The 25,682-nt window shown below is 52.8% G+C and overlaps 6 non-coding genes across 6 annotated transcripts; 5 read left to right on the top strand and 1 right to left on the bottom strand.

Annotated features, from left to right (window-relative positions):
* The first annotated feature begins 368 nt into the window (after positions 1 to 368).
* TRNAK-UUU (transfer RNA lysine (anticodon UUU)) lies at positions 369 to 441 on the top strand. The gene has a single exon. It is a non-coding gene; the product is annotated as a tRNA-Lys (tRNA).
* Positions 442 to 3,816: 3,375 nt separating this feature from the next.
* On the top strand, positions 3,817 to 3,890 carry TRNAT-UGU (transfer RNA threonine (anticodon UGU)). The gene has a single exon. It is a non-coding gene; the product is annotated as a tRNA-Thr (tRNA).
* A 1,993-nt stretch (positions 3,891 to 5,883) lies between these two features.
* Positions 5,884 to 5,956, top strand: TRNAF-GAA (transfer RNA phenylalanine (anticodon GAA)). Its single transcript has one exon. It is a non-coding gene; the product is annotated as a tRNA-Phe (tRNA).
* Positions 5,957 to 16,765: 10,809 nt separating this feature from the next.
* TRNAV-AAC (transfer RNA valine (anticodon AAC)) lies at positions 16,766 to 16,838 on the top strand. Its single transcript has one exon. It is a non-coding gene; the product is annotated as a tRNA-Val (tRNA).
* Positions 16,839 to 18,558: 1,720 nt separating this feature from the next.
* Positions 18,559 to 18,632, bottom strand: TRNAI-UAU (transfer RNA isoleucine (anticodon UAU)). Its single transcript has one exon. It is a non-coding gene; the product is annotated as a tRNA-Ile (tRNA).
* Positions 18,633 to 25,106: 6,474 nt separating this feature from the next.
* Positions 25,107 to 25,188, top strand: TRNAL-UAG (transfer RNA leucine (anticodon UAG)). Its single transcript has one exon. It is a non-coding gene; the product is annotated as a tRNA-Leu (tRNA).
* The last annotated feature ends 494 nt before the right edge of the window (positions 25,189 to 25,682 follow it).

Here is a 25,682-nt window from a genome sequence, read left to right as displayed (position 1 = left end):
CTAACAGGCAATTTCCCACAGAAAACTCTCTGCAAATCTGTGTTCAGTCTGTATGAAAAAGAAACGTTTTCTACTGACTGCACCGGCTCTGCGCTGAGATCAATGGTGTCAGCATTCATTTGTTGTGCAGAAATTGCCGTAGGTGTGTGAGGTGTTCGGGAGATGTAGCAGCACCAGTGAGAGGCTTGGCCAAGATTCACTCCAACAGTCTGTTTTCTTTGCATCTCACCTCCTGCAGCCCAGATAACAAAGACTGGAGTCCGGCCCTTGTGAGCACTTTGCCCCACACGTTTGACTTTTACTCAGCTGACAGGCACATTTGACTCTTTCTCCTCTGCGATAGGCTGTATGGAGCCTTGCTTTCTGTGGCCTGGCTAGCTCAGTTGGTAGCGCATGAGACTTTTAATCTCAGGGTCAGGGATTCAAGCCCCATGCTGGGCACTCCCTTTCTTGCACTCATGTTCTCAGCCTGCCTAACAATTCTCAAACCCTCTCCTTTGCAACTGTCACAGGCCACCGGTGTGCTGAGTCTGCACTGCCCAATCACCACCACCACCAGCAGTGCCGTGGCAAAAGCTGTCTGGTTGGCAGGGCACTATCTGCACCAGGGGTAGGTCAGTGTCCCTCTTACTCAGGAGGGGGTGTGGGTTTTACAGCCCTGAGTCACACAGTGACACTGACCTAGTAATCTAGGCTGTGCAATGAGTCACCCCCCTTTGGGAGTAAAACTGCTCCAGCCTCTGCCTGACAGGATCCAAACAGCACTGAAGCCAGGCAGGCCCTGGGGTGGGCTGGCAGGAGTCAGGTGTGGGCAGATGGCAGAGCTTAACTAGAGCAGGCACCATGGCCTGGTTGGTAAAGAAGCTGCCTAGTAAAGGGGAGATCCTTTGTTCAACTCCCAGTGGTACCTGCCTGCTGGCTTCAGGAACACGTGGTGTTGCCCCTCCCAGAGGACAGGACACTGGGCCAGACAGACCTTTGGCCTGACCCACAATGGACATTTGGATGCTTTACATGATGCTGACAGGCACTGACCATAGAGGTGCCTGTCTTCATTGCAGTGTGAGTGCCCTGGGGTGGCACACTGTGCTCCAAGCACCACCCAGAGTCACCACTGCCACGTGGCATGAGACGTGTGACCTGGGCTTCCCAATGTGCTGGAAATTCCCAGAAATCCTCTGGCAAGGACCAAGGGCTGAGAGCAGAAGCCTGGCACTGCAAGCAAGGGGTTTGGGGTGAGTTTGAGGGACAAAGACACGAGCGGGATTGCCCTGGGTAGGTTCATATCCTGCCAGCTACAGAAACGCTGAAGTCCTGGTGGCCACCACTTGTGTGCTGAGCAGGTTTGTTACCAAACAAAGCCCCAGGTTGTCTTGTTATTACCCTCTTGATACTTAAATGCTCCAGTCTCACTGCACTTCTTCAAGGAGTTCCCTCACGCACCACCTGGGCTTTGTTGAGAGCCACCCTTGCACCTCTCTGCCTGGGCACATGGGGATGGAGGAACTGCGGGTGAGATGCCATGAGCAGAGACAGCAGAGAGTGGGGGAGGGAATGAACCCTGTAGGAAATGACCCACACTGCTGAAGGGAGGGATGGGACAGACAGACAAAGGGGTGAGAGCAGCGTTCCTTTTAATTTCATCTTTCCATGTGCAGAATAAATCGTATGTGCACCAAAGCATGTGCGGATGGGCACCACCAATAAAAACACTCGCTGCCAGCTGTGGGAGCTCTGCTAATCAGTTGGGCAGCATTTGAAGTGTCTGCTCCATGACCACTAAAGCGCTCAGCTTATCAGAAGCACTCGTGAGAAGAAAACGCTCCTGGGAGCTGCACTCTCTCATGCTCTCAGAGATGACAGCAACCCACAGAGATGTGGGTGGAGCTGCACTTTGATGAGCCACTGATCCTGAGAAGCTTCCAGTGAGCTGTGACAGGTGAGCACACCTGAGAGCCGTGCTGAGGCTGCTCTCGGTTATGCAGGATCTGGGCCGATATGAAAAAGTGAAAATGTAACATTGTTGCTCCTTTTGGTTCTCCCATAATTTTACTCGGCACACTTAGGATCTGGCCTCCTGGAGTTGAGCTGGTAGGATGGTCTCCAAAAGGGGTATGTCCCCCACTACGAGTGGGTAGGATGAAGAGGTCTTCAGGGGCGCTTCCCTTAGCTAAGACTGGCTGGACTGGGGCTGAGCTGTCCCCAGCCCATCTCAGCGTGGGGATTTCTCCGGCGGGATACAGGCGCAACAGAAAGTTCCTCACTGGATGGGAACTCTGATCTAAAGCCCAAGTGAATTGAAGGCAGACAAAATCTGCTGGCCCCGCCCAACACAGGGCTGGAGGCTGGAATGGTGGCAGTAGGATGGGGAACAAGGGGAATACACCGAGTGACAGCGATTTGTGCAAGTAGCAAACCCAGGCAGCAGTCAGGCCCTGCTGGGTGTGCCCTGTACCTTGCTGCAGTGATAGGAGATGATTTGGACCATATAAGAGCCACAGACATTCTGGATGGAGCCAGCCATGCTGCACATGTTGACGATGGCCACCTTGCTGCAGCTCAGCCCTCTCTGGGGGCTTCCCTGGGCAGCCTGCTTCAGCAAGGGTACGAAGGCCTGGGCAGAGGGGAGAGCAGAGCAGGCTTGGGGTCAGAAAAGGAACCAGAGTTCTGCTCGTGAGGCTGGGCACCAGAATGGAGGGTGGGTCTCTGCTCTTCCCACTGATGCCCAGCCCCCGGCCAGCCCAGAAGCAGGAGCCTCACCCAGGAAGGTGTGCGGAGCCATGGATCCTACTCATACCCTGTAGAGGCCAACAATGATCCCCAGCTCATGTCCCTGCATTCACAGTCTTCATCCAGGGCAGATTGGGGGGGTCTGTGGCTCCCCACTGATGCCTACATGGGTCTTGCCATGGCCCACCTGCAGCTGTTCAGAAAGGAGGATTTGCCCACACATGCGTACCCCCAACTGCGGCAGTGGACGGTCAGGTATGTACCCCACACGGCACACACCTCTGTGACACGGGACGGGGGCACCAGACATGACTGGGAGCCCCACACCCCCAGCGGACCCCGACCTGCAACTGCACAGTAACAGCCCCAGGCCCTGCTCAAAGGTTTCACACAGGGAAAGCTGGGAAGTCAGCCCCACCCCCAGGGCACAGTGATTTGCACTGGGCTGGTAATAAAGCAAAGGGGTTGTGTGGAGGGTCACAAGTGGGACTGAAGGGCAGAAGGAGACAGAAAGGCAAAATGTTCTGCTAGTTACACCGCAGCAAATGCTCACCCTGAAAAGCTCCAGCCGGGGCAGCACAGCCCATCCCCCACTCCGTGAGAGACAGGCGATAACTCTGCCCCACAGCTGGGCCCTCCTCGCCCCACCCCTGGGGTGTGAAGAGGGAGAAAGGAGGATGTGGGAAGCACAGAGTGAAAGTCAGGCTGAGGGAGCAAAGGGGGGCAGGACTCCAGGCTCTGCTGGTGGGATCCTGGCACTGGGGCAGGTGGGGTGGGAGGAGGGTAGATTGGTGGAGTCTGATCTGCACACGGCAGAGGGGACAGGAAGTGAAAGGGGGTTTTTCCTTCCTCTCATCCGCAATGTCCTCTCGGCAGCAACTCCAGCTTCCGTCGGGCACAATGTCTGTGCTGGGCAATGGGAAGGGGTTGTTGTGGGCATCCACCAGAGTGGGTCGGCCCCCACAAAAGCTCGTCACTTGATAAATTCGTTTGGTTGTCGTTAAAGTGCTGCAGGACGGCTTTTTGGCTGAAGACACAGACGAACACAGATACCTCCCTGTCAGGACCCACAGCTCAAGCAAAGGGGGCACCGAGGCTTAACTGGTAAAAGCGCCTGCTTTGTAAACAGGAGATCCTGGGTTCAACTCCCAGTGGTGCCTTGTTGTGCATTATGAGCAACATTTTCCTACAGGTGTCTGGGGAACCAAAAAGCCCTCCCTTGGCAATCCCAGTCATGGCTGGGGGAGGCAAAGGCTGATGGGAGAGGAGAATTGGGAAGAATCCAGTCACAGACAAGAGCTCAGGCAAACGCAGCGGAAACTGGTGTTGGGCAGGTGGCTCCTCTGGCTACAAGAACAGAGACTGATCCTCCCAGCCCTGTGGCTTTCTGGCACTGCCTGTGCACAGCTGCTGACAGCGCAATCTCAGCAGGGCAGGAGAGGGAGAGTTACTCTCCTCTCACATCCCTTTGTTTGTCACTGACAAAACCCAAACGAGTTAGGAGAAAAGTCCCAGAGAGGCTCTGTGGCTCCCCTGCCCATGGACCTCCCAGATAAGGGGAGATTAGGAAAGCAGCACCCAGTGGTGACATGGACAAATCTTTCTGGCTGCCTCTCACCTGCTTTGCAGCCCCTCTGGGCTGTGCTGGAGAGTTCAGAGAGCTGCAGGAGGTGGCGGCTGCCGTCCTTCTGGAGGAAGAAGTAACAGACACTGACAGGTGGACAGCTGAGGTGGCTGCAGAGTGGGTGTGGGGAGCATGGGAGGAACCCCAAAGCCCTTTGTCTGTTACAAAGGCAGGGAGGTGATGCCCTTGATTCTTGTTATTCACCAACAGGTCTATGCAGCCAAGGGCTCAGCATTAGGTCCTGGGCCACTGAGCACTGGGGAATCCCATTCACAGTGGGTATTGTCTCCTGGCCCTCTCCTGCCCCAGACCTGCCTCTGCAGAGACACCCCACACTAGTGAGCGACAGAGTTGGCCTGTGCTTGGAGTCTGCCCAGCACAGGCGCTGGGAGGCAGCAGGCTCAGCTGTGCTAGAAGTAGCATCACACAATAGGACTGGAACTCAACAAAGCTCAGCAGGATGGTGCCTATAAAGGTTCAGTGAGGATGGGATTCAAACCCTGCAGAGCACAATGGATTAGCCGTCCATCACCTTCACCACTCGGCACCTCACCCAACGTGCCTGGAATTTTTTCATATGTCCCAACTTCAACCCTGCCAGGAAACTTTCTGCCACTCACTGGCTGGCCGGGGACACGGGAAGGGCAGGTTTGGCCTAACAGAGCTATGATCACTCATGTCCCCTGCAGAGCTGCTTCCTGGGGTGAGCAGGGGACTTTAGTGCCCTGCCCTGGGAGCAGCACAGCTCAGCCCATGTGTCCCTGCTGGGTGGGTCCAGAGCAGGGCCATGGGCAGGGTCTGCAGCCTTTGTGTCTCCTCCTGTCACGCTCTGCTCCTTTCCAGCTGCTCTGTTAGCACAGCAGCTCCAGCTGGATTGGCCCCTTCTCTGCCAGGTCAGTCTGTGAGGGGCCGATGGGAGGCAGGTTCAGGAGCAGGCTTTGGCTGGGTCTGGCTGGGACTGAACATGTGGGATCAGGCAGGGGCACTTGCCTGGCACAGCTTCTTTTGGCTGAGGAGCAAAGATAGCTCTGTGATTCCCAGCCAGTGACATCAGTGAGGGCAAAGCCTTCAAGTCCATGCTCCTGACCTTGCCTCCCATCACACACACACATTGCCCCCACCACCACCCACTCACCGCCCCCACAGGTAACACATGGGGGGTGAAAAAATGAAACAGATTGTGATAGTGTTGGGGGGGGCGTGTGGGTGCATGTGTGAGACTCAGGCTGTAGGTAAATTATCTTCTGTAAAAGGCCTTGTGATTGGAGAAAAACATCTCCAATACGCCTACCTTCATACCTCCAGCTTCCATCCCAGACGCACCACACGATCCATTGTCTACAGCCCAGCATTAAGATATAACCGCATTTGCTCCAACCCCTCCGACAGAGACAAACACCTACAGAATCTTCTGACTCAGGAAGCTGCCAACGTTCCTCCTGCCTCCCAAGGACACTTGCTATCACAGCAATAGCTGAGAAAAACATCTCCAATATTGAGGTGATGACCTGAAAACCTCATAAACGGCTGCTGCAGTAGCTCAGTTGGGAGAGCATTAGACTGAAAATTTAAAGGTCCTTGGTTCAATCCCAAACTTCAGCAGAGCTTTTCTGAACGTTGGCCAGAGAGCAATTAGTGACTGCTTGGGGCCTTACTGCTGGCAAATGCTCCTGGAAAGGATGTTGTCAGCCCTTCTGGGACACCAAGGCGCGCTAGCGTGCTCTTCCTTTCTTCTCTTGCTCTTCCGCAGCAAGGGGAGGAAAAAAGACCCCATTGTGCCCAGTATGATCCAGCCAACTTCACAGATCTTGCTGAGTGTTCCCAAAAGTCCACTGCTCAACCCGCCGAGCGAGTGAAAGGCAGCTCTGAGGCCCTCTCACCACCACTTTCTCCAGGTTGGCCCATCCAGGTGTCACAGCAAATGCCACACAGGTGGATGGCATTGCAGGGGAGGGTCAGAGGAACACAGCCGAGATTCTGTGGTGCACTGGTAATCACAGAACTCTCCAAGCTGAAATCAGCAAAAAACACAGTATGTCATTTGTGTCCTGGCATGTGTTCCTGCTTCTATGGCTGGCCTGGAGCCGGGCATTCCCTGCCCCGTGAGTGCCAGCAATCAGACAGCCTGCGGTACCTTTCAATGAGACATGGGAACACTTTTGTAATTAGTGAAACAAAAAACATCCACCAACAGTAGTTGTTCCCTTTGCTGCACTTAGGTGCCTGTATGCTGTTGATTTCTTCTCTTTGAAGCAATAAGAAGCAGCCAACTCAGAAGGTGCTGAGCTCGCCCATCTTCCCTGAGATGTGAGATTGCCTCTCCCCACTTGAGACACCCTTTGAGGTGGTGGGCCGAGAAGCCTTTAAGGACTCGCTTTTCTTAGTTTCCAGCTTTAAGCTGCTGGATGAGGAAAGAGTGGCCAGGCAAGTGGGTGGCTGAAAAAGGGAAGGAGGTCTGACAAACAGGAAATGGTGGAGTGACAACAAAGTCCGCAACCCCTTGCATATTTTTCCAGCCAACAAAATGCAGCACGAGATTTGTGCTTGGTCCACAGGGAGGGCTTTGAAGCAGTTAGGGAATGTAGGCTATTTTCTGTGAGGTTCCCCTAAAGTTAAAATACTGTTGATGGAGCTCCAGAGCGCCTCACTCATCCACTAGGAGGAAAAAGCCCCAACTCAGGTGTACCTGTGGAGAAGAAAGGCCCTGGAGAGACAGAGATTTATAGCAAAACCCACAGATTTGAAATCAGATTGCAGAATGCAGAGCTCTGAATACTGCCATTACGCCATGGGACCTGCAGATAAACAATTTCTGGGCACCTGTGATTCTTTGGAGGTTGGCACCCTGCTTACCTTGGCTATTGATACTGGCATACATGCATTCCTCCTGAGAAAGGTAGAGTTGCTGTGGTGGGGTTCAGGGGTCCCCATGCACTGCACCCTGGCCGTAGGCAGGAGTGACTCTCACTCAGCAGGTAGAGTAGGAAGTTTATTAGGTGACAGAGGTCCAATTTCTCACAGAAGAGTCAGTGCAGCAATCAGAGAAAGTCATTCCATCCCGTCCTGGGGAGAGGAGCCCGAGGGGTTCCTCTCTGAGGTGTAGCTTCCCCCTTGCCCGGCTGGCTGGCTTCAAGCTCCCTCTCCCCTCCAGCTTCTAACTGCCCCCTCCGATTCAAAGCCAGATCAGCTCTTCCCTCCTCTTTGTTCAGGGCAGAGGTGTTACCTGCCAGCCTAGGTTATAGCCCCAGGGTCATCCTTAGCTGCTGGGAGGTGCTCTGCTTCTCTCACACACATCCAGCCTGAGTCTCACACATGCACTCCTCCCACTCCATCACACTTGCCTCTACAGCATAACCAAACTTTCACCATTTTCCACTGGTATAGAGTACAGCTTCGTGGTGGAGCATTTGACTGCAGCTGAAAAAGTCCCACGTGCTCCTTCACAGATGGTTGTCTTAAGGGAAATAGATCTTCATCTCCAGTCCATTTGGGGTTTTCCCTGGATTTTTGAAATAGATTTAAACACTTATCATTTTCCTCTGCCAATGTACCAGCACTGAGCAAACCCATCCTTCAGCTGAGATCAGTTCCCTGCCTGCAAAGCTCAGGGTTCTGTTCCATTGAACACACGAGGGTACTGTACATCACAGATATGCAGGGCCCTGCTCACAGTGGCCTGTGCTGGGCAGGAGAACCAGGCCCAAAGCCAGGGGGCTCAGGAATCTAACACACAAAGGCCACTTGGTTCAGACTGAGCTCACGGCACTTTGGCTTCATCACACTCGTCCAGCAGTGTCAGGGCCCACCCCAGGCACAGGAAGAAGCCTGTGTCTCTGACCAAGAAACATTCAACTGGCAGGGGCACAGCTTCCGGAAGCCCCAGAAAAGAACCCCGCCCAGGACCAGGCAAAGCCCTCCCACAGTGGGGGCTGCAGAAAGGACCAACACATCTCAGAAAAGTCACTGACAGTTCCCAGCTGCAGAGCCCCATGCATTGGCCCAAGCAGCAGTAGCAGTAGGCATCCTTCAGTCTGCACAGACTATGGATCGCGCCCTTTAAAGTTTCAATGTAAGACTTCATTTACAGCGTCTATTGTGACTATAAAGACCCACACGAGAGTGACAGTCCTTGCTGCATCTCTTGCAGATGTAGTGGGTGTCTGGCAAGTCCTTATTGTGCTTTCTGTGTGCTCGCTTCTCCTTTGCTAGCTGTCTGATCTTCAACTCGCCCTTCTGAAGGCCCTTGTGTAACCCCTGCCTCCATCTGCCGCGGTCATCTGCTAGTTCTTCCCAGTTGTCCAGTTCGATGTCTACCTCTTTGAGGTCTCTCTTGCAGACATCAGGGCTCCATGGTGATGGGGGGGCTGTGCCCCATGGAGAGACACCACAGGTGGAGGTGCAACAGCAGAGATGAGGGGCGGAAAAGGAGAGGGAGCCCCAGAATCTCCTGGTGGGGGTGTGTGCTGAGAAAAGGGACTGTGAAAGCTCTCACTGGGGGCGGGGGGTCAGGAAATGCAGCAGGGGTTCCTGGCAGTGGGGCTGCCATGCTGGGGAAAGGGGCAGCTGTCCCATGGAGGAGATTCCCTGCAGCAGAAGCTGCCTCACTCAGTTGTGGCGTAAGACAAGAGAAAACAGAGCTGAGGTCTCTGAAGCGTAGGTCCCGGCTGTTTGAAGTCCCTGCTCTGCCATCTTCACCAGCCCTCCCAACGGGTAATGCACACTAAAGTGAGTCTGGCAGCATTGAACTCACACCCTTTGGATGATTGGCCTTAACTCAAGGTAACCACACAGCACAAAACTGCACAAATGCAGCACTTTAAAGACTAACAAGACAATCTCTTTGGTGATGAGCTTCAGATCAAGGTGATCACGACAGCTTAGAAGGCCAGAACGTTTTCCATTGCACCACACACCTCTGGCACACAGAGACTAGGGGCACCCAGCATATGAGCTCCCCTCTCTCACTCTCCTGGCTAAGAACCATCCATGTCCCTCTCCCTTTATGTACTGGGACAGAGTTGTGCCCTTCACTCCACAGTGACACACCTCTGGGCCCCAGAATTCAAGGGGTGGGTGTGGCAGTGACATCACAAGGGCTTTTTGCAGAGCAGTCGCTGATTGGTTAAAGGAGGTGGGAAGTGGTGACCTCACAGACAGTGCAGAACAATGGCCAGGTGGGACAGGCTGCAGGACAGGGGCCATCTCAGAGCCCCCCAGGGCTTTGCTGCAGGGAGTCTTTTTCTTGAGAGCTCTGCCCTGGAGTCTGGGGAGAGAATTCAGGGTGAGGAAGATGAGCGTGAGGAGAAGCCTCTTTGACGTGTTCTCCTTCCCCACCACAAACTGCGCTGGATGGCAGACGTCCCTGTGGGGAAGGTCGAGTCTGATCCAGCTGGTGCTGGGCAAATTGAAGGTAGGAAAACAACAGCTTCAGGTTCTGCAATCCCCAATGGAACCGCACAGTAAATGAATCAGGATTCTCCTTCCAGCTCCCTTGGCCCAGAGCTGGAAAGCGCAACAGTCTGGGAGCCACTAATGCCTTTTTCTCTGGAGCAGGGCTACCAGGCCATCTGCCACAGAAAAGTCTCTTGTAATGTGCAGTGCAGCTGTACATGAAAAAGAGACCTGTTCTACCGACTGCACTGGCTCCGCGCTGAGGTCAATTTTGTCAGCCTTAATTTGTTGTGTCGATATTGGGGGAGGTGTAGGAAGTGTTGGGGACAGCTGCAGCACCAGTGAGTGGCAAGATCAAGATTTCCAAATACCGCATCTACACACAGGAAGCCTATTTCAGATGCAGCCATTGGACGTGCTATGGTTGATTTCAAAATGGGCTGCAGTCCCTGTCTTAGCAGCCCCTGTTCCCAAGAGCTGCTCTTACTCGTACAAGGAGGTTTACGCCTTTCAAAATAAGCCAACCCCAATTTATTTCTGAATTATTTCAAAGCAGCGGTTGCCTTGTGTTGACGCTGGGATAGTTATTTTGAAATAGCTTTGCTGTGTAGAACCCCCTTATGAACCCAGGTCTGTGATGTACAGTACCCTTTTGTGTTCAATGGGAACAGAACCCTGAGCTTTGCAGGCTGGGAACTGATCTCCGCTGAAGGATAGGTTTGCTCAGTGCTGGTACATTGGCAGAGGAAAATGATAAGTGTTTAAATGTATTTCAAACATCCAGGGAAAACCCCAAATGGACTGGAGATGAAGATCTGTTTCCCTTAAGACAACCATCTGTGAAGGAGCACCTGGGACTTTTTCAGCTGCAGTCAAATGCTCCACCACGAAGCTGTATTCTTTACCAGCGGCAAATGGTGAAAGTTTGGTTATGCTGTGGAGGCAACTGTGATGGCGTGGGAGGAGTGCATGTGTGAGACTCAGGCTGGATGTGTGTGAGACAAGCAGAGCAGCTCCCAGCAGCTAAGGATGACCCTGGGGCTATAACCTAGGCTGGCAGGTAACACCTCTGCCCTGAACAAAGAGGAGGGAGGAGCTGATCTGGCTTTGAATCAGAAGGGGCAGTTAGAAGCTGGAGGGGAGAGGGAGCTTGAAGCCAGCCAGCCTTGCAAGGGGAAAGCTACACCTCAGAGGGGCACCCCTTGGGCTCCTCTCCCCAGGACGAGATGGAATGACTTTCTCTGATTGCTTCACTGACTCTTCTGTGAGAAACTGGGCCTCTGTCGCTTAATAAATTTCCTATTCAACCTGCTGAGTGAGAGTCACTCCTGCCTACGGCTAGGGTGCAGTGCATGGGGACCCCTGAACCCCACCACAGAAACTCTACCTTTCTCAGAAGGAATGCATGTATGCCAGTATCAGTAGCCAAGGTATGCAGGGTGCCAACCTTCAAAGAGTCAAAGGTGCCCAGAAAGTGTTTATCTGCAGGTCCCATGGCGTAATGGCAGTATTCAGAGCTCTGCATTCTGCAATCTGATTTCAAATCTGTGGGTTTTGCTATAAATCTCTGTCTCTCCAGGGCCTTTCTTCTCCACAGGTACACCTGAGTTGGAGCTTTTTCCTCCTAGTGAATGAGTGAGGTGCTCCGGATCTCCATCAACAGCATTTTACCTTTAGGGGAACTTCCCAGAAAATGGCCTACGTTTCCTACTGCTTCAAAGCCCTCCCTGTGGACCAAGCACAAATCTGGTGCTGCATTTTGTTGGCTGGAAAAATATGCAAGGGGTTGTGGACTTTGTTGTCACTCCACCATTTCCTGTTTGTCAGACCTCCTTCCCTTTTTCAGCCACCCACTTGCCTGGCCACTCTTTCCTCATCCAGCAGCTTAAAGCTGGAAACCAAGAAAAGAGAGTCCTTAAAGGTTTTTCAGCCCACCACCTCAAAGGGTGTCTCAAGTGTGGAGAGGCAATCTCACATCTCAAGGAAGATGAGCGAGCTCAGCAGCTTCTGAGTTGGCTGCTTCTTATTGCCTCAAACAGAAGAAATCAACAGCATACAGGCACCTAAGTGCAGCAAAGGGGCCAACTACTGTTGGTGGAAGTATTTTGTTTCACTAATTACAAAAGTGTTCCCATGTCTCATTGAAAGGTACCACAGGCTGTCTGATTGCTGGCACTCATAGGGACAGGGAATGTCCGGCTCCAGGCCAGACATAGAAGCAGGAAAACAGGCCAGGACACAAATGACATACTGTGTTTTTTGCTGATTTCAGCTTGGAAAGTTCTGTGATAACCAGTGCACCACAGAATCTCGGCTGTGTTCCTCTGACCCTCCCCTGCAATGCCATCCACCTGTGTAGCATTTGCCGTGACACCTGGATGGGCCAACCTGGAGAAAGTGGTAGTGAGAGGGCCTAAGAGCTGCCTTTCACTCGCTCAGTGGATTGAGCAGTGGACTTTAGGGAACACTGAGCAAGGTCTGTGAAGTTGGCTGGATCATACTGGGCACAATGGGGTCTTTTTTTTCCCTCCCCTTGCTGAGGAAGAGCAAGAGAAGAAAGGAAGAGCATACTTGCTCATTGGTGTCCCAAGACTGCTGACAATATCCTTTCCAGGAGCATTTGCCAGCAGCAATGCCCAATGCAATCACTAATTGCTCTCTGGCCAAAGTTCAGAAAAGCCCTGTTGAAGCCTGCGATTGAACCAAGGACCTTTAGATCTTCAATCTAACGCTCTCCCAAATGAGCTATCTCAGCAGCTGTTTATGAGGTTTTCAGGCCATCATCTCAATATTGGAGATGTTTTTCTCAGCTATTGCTATGACAGCAAGCCTACGTCTACACGTGAAGCCAACATCGAAATAGGCTATTTCGATGAATAACGTCTACACGTCCTCCAGGGCTGGCAACGTCGATGTTCAACTTCGACGTTGCGCGGCACCACATCGAAATAGGCGCTGCGAGGGTACGTCTACACGCCAAAGTAGCACACATCGAAATAAGGATGCCAGGCACAGCTGCAGACAGGGTCACAGGGCGGACTCAACAGCCAGCCGCTCCCTTAAAGGGCCCCTCCCAGACACAGTTGCACTAAACAACACAAGATACACAGAGCTGACAACTGGTTGCAGACCCTGTGCCTGCAGCATGGATCCCCAGCTGCCGCAGAAGCAGCCAGAAGCCCTGGGCTAAGGGCTGCTGCCCACGGTGACTGTAGAGCCCCGCAGGGGCTGGAGAGAGAGCATCTCTCAACCACCCAGCTGATGGCCGCCATGGAGGACCCAGCAATTTCGACGTTGCGGGATGCGGATCGTCTACACGGTCCCTACTTCGACGTTGAACGTCAAAGTAGGGCGCTATTCCGATCCCCTCATGAGGTTAGCGACTTCGACGTCTCGCCGCCTAACGTTGAATTTAACTTCGAAATAGCGCCCGACGCGTGTAGCCGCGACGGGTGCTATTTCGAAGTTAGTGCCGCTACTTCTAAGTAGCGTGCACGTGTAGACACAGCTCAAGTGTCCTTGGGAGGCAGGAGGAATTTTGACAGCTTCCTTCAGCTTGAGTTCCTCTTTTGCCCCATTTCTTCCTTACTTCCTGGGTTCACCCAGTGACCACAGGGGACTGCAGGATACTGATGGCAAGGAAGGAGATGGGATTTGACTCTTATGCCACAAGAGTCTCTTTCCACACCCTAACCACTTGGCCCCAGGATCATTGTGTGACTGGATGGTGGCCAAGCTTTTGGTGAGGGGCAAGAAATAGGTAGAGTTATTTGTTTGTAAAGGTCAAGAGTTACAAAGACAAAGCAACCCCAGGAACAGTCTTTGAAGAAGTGACCCCGAGGGATGAAGCATCTAGAGGTCCTCGGGTGCTCTCGGCCAGACTCCTTGTTGAAGGAAAAGGTCCAGGATCATTGGAGATAAATGCGTGGTTATGCAGAGAGCTATGTTTTCTTCAACCATGGGATTCTGTTCTGGGCATAAACATTGTGAGGCTGAGATGCGGTGACTTAAAAAAGAGAAGATTCTATGTTTCTATGACCTTATTGTGTAACTATATAAGGGGAGTTGGGAGAGAGTTAAAAAACTATTTAAAAACAAGCCACAGACCTGGTCTTGAGATCCAACAGCACCTCAGCTCAAGAGAGTTTCTCTTGAAAAGAGAACTGGCTCCACAACCCTGAAGTTTTTATACCATTTTAACCCTTTGTTCAAAAAAAAGTCTGTAATTATCAGGTTGATTAACCCACCACCCCTCCCTATTGTTCTCCTTTTCTGAAGGGAAGGGGAGTGGGGCGTGGGGGTAGTTAAGATGCCTGCACAACTGGGCTTTTTTTCTTTGGGCTATTTTTTCCTTTTGGCTTAAAGTCCATTTTTTTCCTGTTTCATTGGAAATTAGAGCCCTGAATGACCTTCTTATAGGATTATAAAGTAAATCACGACACTTAACAATCCTTAAAATGTTGTGTCCGTAACTGAGCTGCTTTCGGGGTTTTAGCCCCTCTTAGTTTAAAATCCATTCTGTTTTCTGTGTTTCAGTGGGAACCAGAGACTTGTAGGACTTTCTTAGAGTATTTAACAGTAAATCATCATGCACAACAATCCTTAATGTCAATGTGACCTTGTCCGGAATGAGGACCCTTTGCAAATATCAAAGTTTGTTTTTTTAAAAGATGCTTCTTTCATATTTTGAAATAAATCTATTGCAAGCATAAGGTGCACTCGACAAATACCTCTATGCTTGTAATATCTGTTAATTTTAACAGCAATTGCGTGTTCAGAAGTATGGTAGAAAAATTGGGAATCCTTGAAACTTTTCAGTTTGGGTTAAAGTTGGGGCTTCTTTCCCCCCAAATGTTCCTGAGTTACTAGAAAGTGTGACTGATAGGCTGTTTCTACACAGGTCACTTCCTTTGGAAGTGGCATGCTAATACACGGAGCGAAAGATGCTAATGAGGTATGGATACAAATTCCCTGTGCCTCATTAGCATTACATCACCTTCCGGACTCCAAAATGCCATGTAGAAGCGTGGCCCGGGGGGCCATTCCAGAAGCCCCTTCTTCCCAAAAATTTTCAGGGGCCCAGCTTCTACATGATGTTCAGGAGTCTGGAAGAGCATCTTCTGGACTCCAAATCACGTGACCTGATGCTAATGAGGTGTAGGAAATTTGAAGGAAACCCTTGCTGGGTTCTGGGCAGTCTCAGACCAACCCTGGTCCAGCCTGGCAGCCCTGTTTACCCTGATTCATGTTAGACAGTCACAGGGTCAAGTTACCACCTGTAGCTCTTTCTGAGCCCCTTGAAGCTATTGCCACTCCCACCACAGTTCCCCTCCCCTGTGTGAGTGGTGTGGAGGATGACTGAGCATCTTTCCCTTTCTCACACGAGGGCACCACAAGCACCACAGACAGGTGTGTGGCTCCCTCCCTCTCTCATGGCATCATTCTGGCCACGGGCTGAGACTAAACAGCTATCACAGGGGACCACCACAAGGTGGGGAAGTGACCTACAGGGGCAAAATCTCCTTTGGCGTATTACAAACCTGGCATTCTTGTAGTTCTCAGAGCAGAAAATAGGTGACTGGTACAGGTGCTGGCTTCATAACTGTGCGGCTGCAGTGCGAGTTTCTCCATCAATTTCCCATGAAGTTCCTGTCTGAATTGTGCCTCAGTCGTGCCACTCGTCTAACAGAAACCCATAGCAAGGGCTGGCGCAATGTTAGCAGAGACATTGAAATGAGGCCAGCTGAGCATGCAGAGAATAGAACTGATGTTAAGAGTGGGATTTGAACCCACACCCCACTTTGGAGACCAGAATACCGAAATAAGGAACAGACAGAACCTTGAGTTTGGAATCATAGACCAATTGAGCAGTGGTGAAAAGGGGAACTCTCAGTCCTAGCTATCTTTAATGTTTGATGAATTGCTCAGGCAGACCACAGTAGCACGTCTTTTTCAACACCAGCACAGCTGTGTTCTCCAGCACAGCTGGTTTTCATAAAGAATCACCCTCACCTAACATTTGGAGGTGCTTTGTCATTAGCTAAAAAGTTTTGGACAAAGTAGGAACTGCCGGCTTGCAGAACTCAGGGCTGGAAGTCTTCTATGCAAATATTTGCTAAACAGGTGGTTGATGGGAGCTCTGATGGGCCGTGTCTACACTTACACAAAACTTTGAAATGGACATTTCCACCAGCTTCTCTTCCCCACTTACACCTGTGAGCTAAGTAAGAACATAGAACTCCTGGCTACCAAGTAAACTTAAACCCACCAACTTGTTATTACAATAAGAAGCCAAACAGCTAAGCTAGCCAGCCCACCTGAAAAATGCCTTGGAAGTGGCCCTTTCAGAAATGATTCAGAGGGCAGAGAGAGGCCTATTAGGGGTTCAGGAACAAGGTGAGTGGGTTAAGAGTTGCTCCTAGATAGAGGTGTTAGTTCAAGTGGCAAAGCCCTCAAACCCTTGTCCTTCTGTAAGTGAATAACACAAATTCAGAGTAAAACTGGTGTTTAAACATTTGTTTGTTCTATAGTTGTTAAAAGAATTCTTGTGTTCTGTTATGAACACACACGTTTCTTTGTTATAAGCTGTTGCAATTGTTTTGGCTGAAGCCTGGCTCTACTTTATTACTTCTTTCCCCATGGCTATGTGTGCACTAGAGAGTTTTATTTCAAAAAAGCCACAGATCTTTCAAAAAGTCCTGTGGAGCAGCTACACAGCAAGGCTGTGGCTACACTGCCCAGCCCTTTTGGAAGTGGCGTGGAAATGTGGCCGATAGGAAATGCAAATGAGGTGCAGATTTAAATATTCCATGTCCTATTTGCATAACCACTTGGGACCTCAATTCTGGAAGAGCTGATATTGAAAGTCCCAGTTGTGAGTGCAGCTGCTTCCCTCTCCTCGAGCAGCTGAGCCAGTAAAATACTTCCCTCAATTTCTATAAGGTCCCCCATCCACATGTGGCAGGGCAAGCAGTGACTTGAGGATGCAATTTAGGGGAGGGCAAGACATGAGAAAGTAGAGCTTCTGTAGTGTAGTGGTTATCACAGTTGCCTAACACGCAAAAGGTCCCTGGTTCAAAACCAGGCAGCAGCATGAATGCCTCTGTTTGTGGGGCTCACTCTTATGCCCAGAAGGGCTCATCTCTTTCTCCTATAACCTCTCTTACAGATAAGCCCAGCACCCATGTGACAAGAAGAAGTTGAACCAGACCCTGTTGTACAGCAGGAGAGCCCAGCAGATGCATTGCTGCTAGTGCACAGAAACTCTGTCCCAGCATGTAGTTGAAGGCTTTTCCCTCACTGATGTCACTGGCTGGGAATCACAGAGCTATCTTTGCCCCTCAGCCAAAAGAAGCTGTGCCAGGCAAGTGCCCCTGCCTGATCCCACATGTTCAGTCCCAGCCAGACCCAGCCACAGCCTGCTCCTGAACCTGCCTCCCATCGGCCCCTCACAGACTGACCTGGCAGAGAAGGGGCCAATCCAGCTGGAGCTGCTGTGCTAACAGAGCAGCTGGAAAGGAGCAGAGCGTGACAGGAGGAGACACAAAGGCTGCAGACCCTGCCCATGGCCCTGCTCTGGACCCACCCAGCAGGGACACATGGGCTGAGTTGTGCTGCTCCCAGGGCAGGGCACCACAGTCCCCTGCTCACCCCAGGAAGCAGCTCTGCAGGGGACATGAGTGATCACAGCCCTGTTGGGCCAAACCTGCCCTTCCCATGTCCCCAGCCAGCCAGTGAGTGGCAGAAAGGTTCCTGGCAGGGTTGAAGTTGGGACATATGAAAAAGTTCCAGGCACGTTGGGTGAGGTGCCGAGTGGTGAAGGGGATGGACGGCTAATCCATTGTGCTCTGCAGGGCTTGAATCCCATCCTCACTGAACCTTCATAGGCACCATCCTGCTGAGCTTTGTTGAGTTCCAGTCCTATTGTGTGATGCTACTTCTAGCACAGCTGAGCCGGCTGCCTCCCAGCTCCTGTGCTGGGCAGACTCCAAGCACAGGCCAACACTGTTGCTCACTAGTGTGGGGGGTGTCTCTGCAGAGGCAGGTCTGGGGCAGGAGAGGGCCAGGAGGCAATATACACTGTGAATGGGATTCCCTAGTGCTCAGTGGCCCAGGCCTTAATGCTGAGCCCCTGGCTCCATAGACCTGCTGGTGAATAACAAGAATCAAGGGCATCACCTCCCTGCCTTAGTAACAGACAAAGGGCTTTGGGGTTCCTCCCATGCTGCCCACACCCACTCTTCAGCCACCTCAGCTGTCCACCTGTCAGTGTCTGTTACTTCTTCCTGCAGAAGGACGGCAGCCGCCTCCTGCAGCTCTCTGAACTCTCCAGCACAGCCCAGAGGTGCTGCAAAGCAGGTGAGAGGCAGCCAGAAAGATTTGTCCAGGCACCACTGGGTGCTGCTTTCCTAATCTCCCCTTACCTGGGAGGTCCATGGGCAGGGGAGCCACAGAGCCTCTGGGACTTTTCTCCTAACTCGTTTGGGTTTTGTCAGCGACAAACAAAGGGATGTGAGAGGAAAGTAACTCTCCCTCTCCTGCCCAGCTGAGATTGCGCTGTCAGCAGCTGTGCACAGGCAGTGCCAGAGAGCCACAGGGCTGGGAGGATCAGTCTCTGTTCTTGTAGCCAGAGGAGCCACCTTCCCAACGCCAGTTTCAGCTGCGTTTGCCTGAGCTCTTGTCTGTGACTGGATTCTTCCCAATGCTCCTCTCCCATCAGCCTTTGCCTCCCCCAGCCATGACTGGGATTGCCAAGGGAGGGGTTTTTGGTTCCCCAGACACCTGTAGGAAAATGTTGCTCATGATGGACAACAAGGCACCACTGGGAGTTGAACCCAGGATCTCCTGTGTATAAAGCAGGCGCTTTTACCAGTTAAGCCATGATGCCCCACTTGCTTGTGTTGTGCGTCCTGACAGGGAGGTATCTGCGTTCATCTGTGTCTTCAGCCAAAAAGCCGTCCTGCAGCACTTTAACGACAACCAAACGAATTTATCAAGTGATGAGCTTTTGTGGGGGCCGACCCACTCTGGTGGGCTGCCCACAACAACCCCTTCCCATTGCCCAGCACAGACATTGTGCCCGACGGAAGCTGGAGTTGCTGCCGAGAGGACATTGCGGATGAGAGGAACGAAAAAACCCCCTTTCGCTTCCTGTCCCCTCTGCCGTGTGCAGATCAGACTCCACCAATCTACCCTCCTCCCACCCCACCTGCCCCAGTGCCAGGATCCCACCAGCAGAGCCTGGAGTCCTGCCCCCCTTTGCTCCCTCAGCCTGACTTTCACTCTGTGCTCCCCACACCCTCCTTTCTCCCTCTTCACACCCCAGGGGTGGGGCGAGGAGGGCCCAGCTGTGGGGCAGAGTTATCGCCTGTCTCTCACGGAGTGGGGGATGGGCTGTGCTGCCCCGGCTGGAGCTTTTCAGGGTGAGCATTTGCTGCGGTGTAACTAGCAGAACATTTTGTCTTTCTCTCTCCTTCTGCCCTTCAGTCCCACTTGTGACCCTCCGCACAACCCCTTTGCTTTATTACCAGCCCAGTGCAAATCACTGTGCCCTGGGGGTGGGGCTGACTTCCCAGCTTTCCCTGTGTGAAACCTTTGAGCAGGGCCTGGGGCTGTTACTGTGCAGTTGCAGGTCGGGGTCCGCTGGGGGTGTGGGGCTCCCAGTCATGTCTGGTGCCCTCGCCCCATGTCACAGAGGTATGTGCCGTGTGGGGTACATACCTGACCGTCCACTGCCGCAGGTGGGGGTACCCTTGCGTGGACAAATCCTCCTTGCTGAACAGCTGCAGGTGGGCCATGGCAATACCCAAGTGGGCATCAGTGGGGAGCCACAGACCCCCCCAATCTGCCCTGGATGAAGACTGTGAATGCAGGGACATGAGCTGGGGATCATTGTTGGCCTCTACAGGGTATGAGTAGGATCCATGGCTCCGCACACCTTCCTGGGTGAGGCTCCTGCTTCTGGGCTGGCTGGGGGCTGGGCATCAGTGGGAAGAGCAGAGACCCACCCTCCATTCTGGTGCCCGGCCTCACGAGCAGAACTCTGGTTCCTTTTCTGACCCCACGCCTGCTCTGCTCTCCCCTCTGCCCAGGCCTTCCTACCCTTGCTGAAGCAGGCTGCCCAGGGAAGCCCCCAGAGAGGGCTGAGCTGCAGCAAGGTGGCCATGGTCAACATGTCCAGCTTGGCTGGCTCCATCCAGAATGTCTGTGGCTGGGAAATGGTCCAAATCATCTCCTATCGCTGCAGCAAGGTACAGGGCACACCCAGCAGGGCCTGACTGCTGCCTGGGTTTGCTACTTGCACAAATCCCTGTCACTCGCTGTGTTCCCCTTGTTCCCCATCCTGCTGTCATCATTCCAGCCTCCAGCACTGTGTTGGGCAGGGCCGTCAGATTTTGTCTGCCTGCAATTCACTTGGGCTTTAGATCAGACTTCCCATCCGGTAAGGAACTTTCTGTTGTGCCTGTATCCCGCCGGAGAAATCCCCACGCTGAGATGGGCTGGGGACAAACCTCTCACCATTTTCCAGTGATAGAGAGCCTGGCTCAGTGGTGGAACACTTGAATGCAGATGAAGCTATACCAGATGCCCCTGTTTGGATGGTTTTTTTAATGGAAATCCATTTTCACCTCTGGCTCCAGTATGTTTTGGGGTTGCACTGGATGCTTGACATGGATTTAAACACTTCACGCTTTCCTCTACAAACGTACAAAAACTGAGCAAACCCGTCCCTCAGCTGCCTCAGTTCCCAGCCTCTGAGGCTCAGGTGTCTGTTCCCATCGATCACACAAAGGTGCAGTACGATGCACATGCGCAGGGCTCTGCTTGCCATGGGCTGCACTGGGCAGGAGAACCGGACCCACAGCCGGGGGGCTCAGGAGCCTCACACAGAAATGCCCTTGGTGCTGGCTGACACACCTAGGCCGTGTCACACTCAGCCAGCAGCAACAGGGACTGACCCAGGCCCAGGAACAAGCCTGTGGCTCTGAGCAGTAAATAGTCACCAGGCAGGGGGCAGAGCTGGGCACAGGGCCAGGCAGAGCCCTCCCACAGAGGGAGCTGCAGAAAGGACCAATGCAGCAGAGAAACAAAGAAACATAACTGCCGAGTCTCACACATTGGCTCAGAGCTACCGAAGCAAGATACGAGTGAGCCAGGCTGATGCCAGCCCCACAGCCATGGGTCAGTAATTCGCCCTGAGACTGAAGGGGAGAGAGGTCCAGTGAGTGACTCCTTCCCCCCAAAAGGCTCATTTGTGAGTTTACCTCTGGGCACCCAGAGGGAACAGACCCCTTGGGGCACAGCCCATGCAGAGCACAGTTTAGTAAGCATGAAAGGAAGCACAAAAATCTACCCCACGAGCCCCAGTTTGAACTCTTATTGCCGGAGACAACGACATCTCCACTGCGGCTGCTCTCAGAAAATGGAGCACCCACCAAAATGCTCGCAAGTGGCAGACTTGTGCGGTTGACACAACCAGCCCTGTTGCATGTACCTCACCTGCCCAAGTAGCTCAGCAAATCTGTGTGACCAGGCAGGTGACAGGCACAGAAACACAGAGGATGCCAAGAACAGTAACAGCAGGTTACTGCCAGTCACCAGCACCCCTGGACAGAGGCATTTGGAATTCTTTTGGTGATGCCAACAGTGACACCCAGCAACCCCCCACCCCCCAGGCTGACCCCTGCACAGCCCCCTGGGCATCATAGAGCCTATTTGTCCATTGCAGCCAGGACAACAAGCAAAGGTGAGCTAAAAGGTACAGCAGAACTTGAACCCCTCATGGGAGCATTAGGAGACTCACAATAACCAGTTCATCTCACCAGCCTCGGTGGAAAGGAGCCATGGGCAGCTGCAGAGAGTTTGTGGTCTCTGGAATGAGCTGTGCGGGTCAGGACATTTGCTTATTCTGAGGGTCATGCGCTCCAGGGGTAGAACATTTACTAGTGCTCATGGCTGAGGGCCCAGGGCTGGGGCTGGGAAGTGGCCATGTCAGTGTCTCACTCAGGTCAACGCTGGAAGGGAGTTTGGCCCTTGAAAACAGCCCAGGGCAGGGAAGTGTTTCCCTGGACACTCCGGCATTTCAGTGGGTCTGGCTGCTTTGGGGCCAGGACACTGACCTGTCCTGCTGCAGTCGTTACCCCAGAGGGGCTTGGGGTTTCCAGTCTCAGACACAGCACACAAAGCCGCCCTCAGCAGCACTGCAAGAGCCACCCCACAGTGTGGCAGCTGCCATGTGCAGTTTGACCTGAAAGCCCAGAGCTGCTCCTTTCCCACAAGGGCAGGAGTGTCCCAGGGGGGCCTGAAGCACTGGCCTGTCACCAGCATGTGAACCTTCAGAACATCCATTGTGCATCAGAACAAAGGTCCCTCCAGCCCCATGTCCTGTCAGGGCCAACACCAGGGGCTGCAGAAGGTAGCAGCCCGGCACCCCTGGGAGCTGAACCCAGCAGCTCCTGTGTGCTCCTTTCAGCTGTGGGGCAGGAGATATGTCCCAAAGAGGCTTTTCCACAGCTGCTGAGAAGCACAGAAGAACTCAGGGCTTGCCCAGGATGGCACAGTGGAATGGAGACCTGCCTCAGGCCCTGTGGCTGGATCTATTGCTGTCAGGGGCAGAGAAACATTCCTTCCCCCTGGGCAAGTATCTGCTCTTTTCCCAGATGTGCACTGCCCAGCCCAGGAGCTGGGAGAGACCAGAGCACTGCATCAAGCCTTGGGGAACCAGCAATTCACTCAGAGGCAGCTGCACCTGTGCCTGACCCCAGCTGAGTCAGGGCTGCCCCCTCCTTGCCAGGGAACTACACCCCTGGCTGTGTTTGGGGCCCTGCTTAGCCCCACACAGCAGACCTGAAGGGGGCAGAGGTGAGTGGAGCTGACACTTCAGTCAGACTTGGCACTTTCAGGGCAAATGAAATCATCCCACCCCCCAGCTCTGGCAGCCAGAGCTCAGCTCAGCCTCACAGAGGTGTCCTGTGCTTGGAGTCTGCCCAACACAGGAGCTGGGAGGCAGCAAACTCAGGTGTGCTGGAAGTTGCAAACAATGGGGCTGGAAATCAACAAAGAAAGATGCAATGAGGATGGGATTTGAACCCCTGTAGGCAGAGCACAATTGATTAGCAATCAATCACCTTCACCCCCTCATCTTCATGTGCTGCAAGTTTTTCATCCTTCCCAAAGTCAACCCTGCCAGGAACCTTTCTGCACCTCGCTGGTTGGCCAGGGACACAGGATGGGCAGATTTAGCCCAACAGTTCTACTCTCACTCCTGTCCCCTGCAGTGCGGCTTCCTGGGGTGAGCAGGGCCCCAAACACAGCTGGGGTGCAGTGCCCCAGCCAGACATGGGGACGAGGTGTGGGAATGCCTGGTTCAGCTTCAGCCACTGACATGGGCAGCTGCCTGTGAGAGAAGGGCCTGTCCCCAAGGCTGGCTCAGGGGCTCTGGTCTCTCCCAGCAGCTGGGATGAGCTGGGCTGTGCACAGCTGGGAAAGGGGCAGACACTTGCCTGTGGGGTTGAATGTCAAACTCCCCTCTCTCTGACACTGAGAGCAATAGATCAGCCTGCAGCACCAGCCACAGGGCCTGAGGCAGGTGTCCGTGTGACTGTCCCGCCCTGGAGCCCCTGGGGTCCTGTAACCAGACACAATCCCCCTGCTCTACTCCATCTTGCCCCTTTTCGGTGCCTCTGAGCACACAGCACAAAGGAACAGCACAGTCTTAGAGCGTTTGAAAGCACAGACGCGCCTATCTCAAGCCCAGCGTTTAGATGCTTCAGAACACAGATGTGCAGTGTCAGCATGGCCCTGGACTGAAGCGTACAGACAAGGGGGCTAACAGGCTAGATGTTGACCACAGGGCCTCAAATTGCCCTCGGCTGCTACCGATAATTGAGACGCCCACACTTCATGCAAAGCCGAGCTGCTGCGCCTTCAGCTGTACCCCTCGCTTTCCCAATGAGCCAACAAGACAGCAGGGGCTACAGGATGGGCCATTAAGCAGGCGAGGCAGCGTATTGCCCAATCGTCTGCGAGTGTGACCCACAAACCTACCACACGCTCTGTAGCACAGACAGACAGACGGACAGACACATCCTGCACCCAGCTACAAAGGCTGTTCACACACAGAAAAGAGGTTCTGATATTTGACAGCTAAACCATTTCCCTCAAATGTCATATTAAGCACATCTGCCCATCACACAGGCAGGTGGAGGGTTTGTGGTCCCAGTTGCTCAGAACCAGACACATCCAAAGCCATGAACCACCAGCCTGGCTCAGTCACAAAGGGACAGTGGTCCCTGCTGCCCCAAGGCTGACAGAGAGTCCCTCAAGACCACCACTGCCCAATGCACCCAGGACCTGCTCCTTACTCACTCAGACAGAGCTTTGCTTGTTTTCCTTCCACCCAGAATCCCACTTCTCTTCCTGGGTTACCAGGAGCCGTTCCTGGAGCACCATTGGACAGGCACAGGATTCTGCCCCCCTGCAGCCAGCCTCACCTGCACAGGCTTTGGCAGGAGAAAGAGTGGTGCTCCATTAACTGCACTGAGGTGCTAAGCTGCTGTCCTGCCTGCCTCAGCTTTACTTCCTTCTTCTGCCCCATTCCAGCCTCACTTCTTCCTTTAGCAAGTCACGCAAAGGAGGCCAGCAGGAGAGCCGGCCTCAGTAGGTCAATCCTCAAGGGCAGAGGACGCCAAGACACAAGCCTCCTGAAAAAGACCGGCCGAACTTGTGTAACTTCCCCAGTCTGAGAGTGACGTATATGCTCTGCTGATACCTCTACCCTTTTTCACACAGCAGTTGGGTTTACCCCGGAGACAGAATGAGACCAGCTCTTCTCAGCCCCAAAGGGGAGCAAAGCAACCAAAGCGCTGGTGTTTTCATGGGGCTTTAAACAAGTACATTGCACGTGTAAAGCAAATATAACAGCCACTCTGCTACAGAAGTTCTATCTGGGTTGGGTTCCCCTCCCATCACGTCCATCCACAAGTCACTGCTCACCCTGGCCCACGTGGGGAGCCCTTCAAAGGCTGAGCTGCCAGAGCAGAGGATGGCAGCTGCACTCAGGAACTGTGACTCCAGCTTTAAGAGTATCATGACCAGTAATCCCCATCACCTTCCTCTGTGTGTCAGTGTGATCTGGGATAAAAAGCAGCCTAGAGAGACGGCAGGGGAAGGTTAGGATGTGCTAAAAGCCATCTTTTTGGAATACTGTGTCACAGCCCCCTTTTATTGAAAACATGCTGACATTTTCACTAGGTATGACATATGAGGCTTTTTAAAACTTTGTATGTACTCTTGGTGTAAACTGTTCTGAAACTCAGGAAATGTCAAGAGAGGTTGATGCTCGCGGGAGGTGACTTTTGTAGGTAGTGTGGCTAAGTGGTCTAAGGCACTGGATTTAGGCTCCAGTCTCATTAGAGGTGTGGGTTCAAATCCCACCACTGTCATCTCTTTATGAACGGGAAGATGGATGGAAAGCTGCATTGATGGCCAGACCCCAACAGTTGAAACTGACATCTCTGTTTGGAGATGGGTTTCAAGTATAATGTCCTCATGATCAATTCTCTGTCTTGCAAGGTTCAACATCTTTATTGAAAAGCTGGATGAGGGGGAGTACTACACCGTTAGCAAATTTGCAGATGACCCTAAACTAGGGGAAGAGGTAGATCTGCTGGAGGGTAGGCATAAGGTCCTGAGTGACTTGGATAAATCGCAGGGTGGGGTCAAAAGAAATGTCATGAGGATCAATAAGGACAAATGGGCTGTGGCCACATTTGGCCAAAACCTCAAAATAGCCATGCTAATGGCCAGCTACTCTGCTGATAGGAATAGGGGGATTTCAAAGTCTGCGGGGTCCTTTGGAAACCTGCTTGTGCACCAAAAGGAGATGATGCCAACACCCAACCCCATTGGATGACTTCACCGTAGTTGCCAACACAAC

The sequence above is a fragment of the Carettochelys insculpta genome, unplaced genomic scaffold (assembly GCF_033958435.1).
Source record: "Carettochelys insculpta isolate YL-2023 unplaced genomic scaffold, ASM3395843v1 scaffold_0035, whole genome shotgun sequence".
NCBI classification, from domain to species: Eukaryota; Metazoa; Chordata; order Testudines; family Carettochelyidae; genus Carettochelys; species Carettochelys insculpta.
The sequence above is the reverse complement of the archived record's forward strand: the minus strand, read 5'-3'. Positions and strand labels throughout refer to the sequence as shown.